Source organism: Lissotriton helveticus, chromosome 11 (genome assembly GCF_964261635.1).
Source record: "Lissotriton helveticus chromosome 11, aLisHel1.1, whole genome shotgun sequence".
NCBI classification, from domain to species: domain Eukaryota; kingdom Metazoa; phylum Chordata; class Amphibia; order Caudata; family Salamandridae; genus Lissotriton; species Lissotriton helveticus.
The window spans coordinates 543,602,765-543,607,958 of NC_136072.1; positions in this window are offsets into that span (position 1 = coordinate 543,602,765).

Genomic DNA, 5,194 nt, shown 5'->3' on the forward strand with positions numbered 1-5,194 from the left:
CTGGGGTGGCAGAGTGGGCTAAAGAACGGTGATGGATTAAACCCAGATCTTTTGACTGGGTGTGAGTGTTTGATTGGTTCAGATGCTCCGTCCATCACCACCCCCTTTTGTACCACTTTGTTCACCATAAGTTGGCAGGGTATGCTCAGACGTGAGTCCCTTGCTCACTTTGCCACTGGATTCAAGCAAGCTGGGCTGAAGACGGCTGTAATGCCAGAAACCGGTCCTCTGAAGCTTGTTTCCGGTCCAGGGAAGGCATGGCTTGGCGATTCGGGCTGGACTGTTCCCATGAGGCACAGGGTCAGACTGATTTGCATATAGCCATGTCTGAACTGGGGTGGCAGAGTGGGCTAAAGAACGGTGATGGATTAAATCCAGATCTTTTGACTGGGTGAGAGTGTTTGATTGGTTCAGATGCTCCGTCCATTACCACCCCCTTTTGTACCGCTTTTGGCCGCCATAAGTGTGGCAGGGTATGCTCAGACGTGAGTCCCTTGCTCACTTTGCCACTGGATTCAAGCAAGCCGGGCTGAAGATGGCTGTAATGCCAGAAACCGGTCCTCGGAAGCTTGTTTCCGGTCCAGGGAAGGCATGGCTTGGCGGTTCGGGCTGGACTGCTCCCATGAGGCACAGGGTCAGACTGGTTTGTATATAGCCATGTCTGAACTGGGGTGGCAGAGTGGGCTAAAGAACGGTGATGGATTAAACCCAGATCTTTTGACTGGGTGTGAGTGTTTGATTGGTTCAGATGCTCCGTCCATTACCCCCCCCTTTTGTATGGCAGGGGGATGTAGGCAGCTGGGCTGTGTTCTTTGATGTCTTGCCGCTTAATAAAAATGATTGATTCTAAAAAGTTGTCTCTCCCCTGGAGGTCTGAGCTCTGAAGACATGTCCTCATATGCTCTTAGTTCTACGTCTGATGGCGAAAGACACCCCCGTGGGAGAAAACACTCTGTCTGTAATATCCAGGGCACCCACATCAGAAATCCTTCTGCATGGAACCAGACAAAGGAGCATAGCTAGCTTTGCTGATAACTCCTTTCTTGACAAGTACTCATTAGCCTGCCAGGAAAAAAACAGATTAAGTACCATATTCACATCCCACAACTCCGAGTACCTTGGTTCTGGGGGAAGTGATAAACGGAGGCCTCGCAGTAGTCGGCAAACAAACAGGTGTCCGCCTACAGGTTTGCCTTGGACCAGGGCATGCCCCGCTGAAATTGCGGACCGAAAGGTGTTCACACAGCAGTAGGCGAGGCCTTGCTGGGCCAAACTCGCCAAACAATTGAGAACCTGAACTACATCCGAGCCCATCGATCACAACCACGTATCATACACCAACCACACCATCGCCTCCAGGAAGATCGATACCGCTTAATGGTACTGCCCGCCAAGGCCTTGGACAAGAGGTTCTCAGCGTATTCCGAAAGGCCTGGGAGCGACCACCTGCCCCTGTAATCTTCCACGCCATAAGGCGCAGGGATCCATTGAGCACCATCTGGTGAGGAAGCATATTCGGACTGAGAAGAAGATCTGGAAAGTGGGGGAGTCGGATTGGAAAATCCCAAGAAAGTTCCAGAAGAACTGGAAGCCAAACTTGCGACCTCCAGATGGGAGTGATGAGAACCACATTCGCTTGTTGCCTTCTGTCATGGGTTGTCACTCGAATGATCATCGCGAAGGGCGGGAACGCATAGGGTTGCTCCTGCGTCCAATCCTGCAGGAAGGCATCTGTGGCCACTGCCAAAGGATCTGGTATCCAGCTGAAAAACCGAGGAAGCTGATAATCCAGTCTGGAGGCAAAAAGATCCATGGAAAAAGGACCCCAAAGGTCCTGCACCAGAGAAAAAACATCCAGATGTAACTTCCAAAGGCTGGAGTCTCTGAAATGACGAGACTGCCAATCTGCCAGCAGATTCTCCCGACGGGAAGGTATTCCGCCGTAAGCTAAATGTGGTGGTCGAGGCAAAATTGCCACAGATTTGTTGCCAGGGTTGCGGGCGGGCTCGGCTGTCATCACATCCAGCAATGGGAGGAGTGGTGGGCACTAAAGTGCACATGACAGGTTGGCCGGCCGATTTGGCCCGGCCAAAAAGTCATGCGCACTTTGCATGTTCCCTACCAGGCTGTAATACATAGCCTAGTGAGAAAAATGCACAGGGTCCCACTGCCTGTCTGAGCCCCGAACCGCAGTGCTCAGACCAATCACAATGCTGCTTTGCAACATTGTGATTGGCTATGGGGAGCCTGGGTGTGCTTCCTGCTTCAAGCAGGAACAGAAGAGGACAATGCAAGACGGAAGTCCAGCAGCAAGGTAAGTCACTTTTATATTTATGTTTCTATTACCCCCAGCTCATGCCACTCGGTGGCAGCCACCACTGTGTAGCATACAGTTTCCTATTATTGTTCCTGTGTTCTTCTTATCAGTGTCTTAAGACCGAAGTACTCATTTTCATCCATGTTTGGCAAACTTCTTTCTTCTTTCTGAACAAGCAGCAGCACTGCTTGTCCCCTCCGCCCCACAACCTCTTCCCCAGGGCACAGCTTGACCTCCCATCCCACTCCTGCCTCAATCTCTTATCTTGAACGCTCGGCCTCTGCATTTTCCTCGGCGCTCACCGTGCAGCCCATCCTACTCCGCCTGCTTGCGTTGGATCCCACCCTGCCCCCCTTGCTGTCAGCTGTGAACCTGTAAATACTGCTCCCAGCTTGTGTGTCAAGCAAAGCTCCTAGCCAGCAATGCACTGCTTAAGCAAGTACTTGCCAACATTTGGCAACTCCAGAGAAGGAATATAAGACAACCAAGCCAGAAATTGATGTATCCTTCTTTTACAGTATGTACAATTTTAACAGCGTCCCACTCAATCCACAGACTCTTATCTTGGACGCTTGGCCGCTGCCTTATCCTTGGCGCTCACCGTGCAGCCCATCCTGATCTGTTTGATTGTGTTGGATCCTACCCGCCTCCTTTGCTGTCAGCTGTGAACCTGTAAATATTGCTCCCACCTTGTGTGCCAATGAAAGCTCCCAGACAGCAGCGCCCTGTGTCACGATTCGCTCTCGTGCCCACCACCAGAGGGGGGCAGAGTGTGACTTTCCAGTGTTCTAATAAGCTCCCAGACACTCCCCTGCATGCATATCCTGACTTCCAGCCATTTGGACACTATTTGGGAATTGACATCATTTTCAATCCATTTCGGGTTTTGTGGAAGCCAGTCTGCTCATGCTGGAAACTATTACCTAGAATTCCCTGCTTACTGCTTCGTCTCCACCCCGGTAGGCCAAGGATGGGTGGAGGAATTCAGTTCACATGTGGCTGGCTGCTGCTAACCTGCTCACACCTGATGCATGTAATTACAGTGAGTTCTTTTAAGCTCCAGCTCCCTTCAGTCTAGCGTTTGTGCTTCTAACTGTGTTCTGGTGAGACCAACCCTTGTTCCCAGTATTTCCTGAGCTTTTGATATCCTTGTTTCCTGTGTTTTAGTTATTTATTGATTCCTGAGCTATAGCTATCCTTGTTCCTGAACTAGCACTGCCTGCAGTGCTATCTTGACTCTTGAGCTTTAGTAGTTCCCTGTTCTTGAACTAGCAATGCCAGCAGTGCTACTTTGGCTCTTGAGCTTTTGCTCAATTCTTGTGCCTGCTCCAGCACAGCCTTCAGTGCTACTTTGTTGTCTTGATTCCTGAACCAGCACTATTCTAGAATACCCTTGTAGCCTCCCCATCGGTATATCCTTTTGCAGTCCCTGCTTTTCTTCCCATTTCCTTGGTTTCAGTTCCTAGTTTGCTGTCTTTCTATTCCTGCTGTATCATTTCTATTACCTTTTATGTTTGTTACTTGCTTTCTGCCAAGTGTGCCCTGTGATTTTACTTATTTTCCTGTTAATCACTCTTCCTTGCTAGCTCCTTGTCTATTATACTTGGGTTTAGTTTTACCCCCTTGCTGTTACTGCCTTGCGTATTCCCGTTTGATCGACAGGATCCGTGGGCACAGCTGTTAACCTAAGTGATGTTTCTTGGTTACTGTGAGTATTGTCTTTGAGTTAAATTTATAACATCACCATAGGTATCAGCTCCACAGACCCTGCCTTTGCATGCATATCATATATGTGGGTATTTGCATTTAATATCTGTAACAGCAATTGTGGGTGCGGAACTTACTGAGCTTGAGTCTTACCGCGTTGATCTCCCAAGTGCTTTTCCCCACATTCCCTTTACTGTTAATGTTGTTTTATATATATATGTCTTGCACATCCTTCCTGGGTGTAGTTATTCTGGAGGCTAAATCAACTCTTGAGTGCCTATCCTTTCTGAGTCTTAGCTATCTTGTTCCTTTGTGCAGGCTTCCCCTTTCGATCCCTTTTCTCCTCTGACTTCTTGGCAGCGCTGTGCTGATCTTTCTGCTTACGTTTTCTACTGACTCACCAGTCCTTGCCCAAGTCCAGACAGTACCGGACAGTCTGTGACACCCTGGTTAGCAGGTACTTGCCAACATTTGTCAACTCTCGAGAAGGAATACACGACGAACAATGGAATAAATCCATGTATCTTTCTTTCAAGGTATATACCATGTTAAGAGCGTCCCGCTCCTACCACAGACTCTTATCTTGGACGCTCGGTCGCCGCATTATCGGAATCCAAGAGAAGGCACTAGAGTGGATCATCTCATTCCTCGCCGGAAGAACCCAGAGAGTCCGCCTCCCCCCATTCAGATCCGAGGCCACCGAAGTCATCTGCGGCGTACCACAAGGATCATCACTCAGCCCCACCCTCTTCAACGTCTACATGAGCCCCCTCGCAGCCATCGCACGCCAACACAACCTCAACATCATCTCCTACGCCGACGACACCCAGCTGATCCTCTCCCTCACCAACGACCCAGCCACCGCCAGAACCAACCTACACGAAGGGATGAATGACGTAGCCGAGTGGATGATGAACAGCCGCCTGAAACTGAACTCAGACAAGACGGAAGTCCTCATCCTTGGATCATCACCCTCGGCCTGGGACGACTCCTGGTGGCCCCCTGCCCTGGGCAGCGCACCCAAACCAACGGACGACGCACGCAACCTGGGCTTCATCCTGAACTCATCCCTCTCGATGACCAGACAAGTCAACGCCGTCTCATCATCATGTTTCAACATCTTACGCATGCTCCGAAAGATCTTCCGATGGATCCCCACCGAAACCAGGA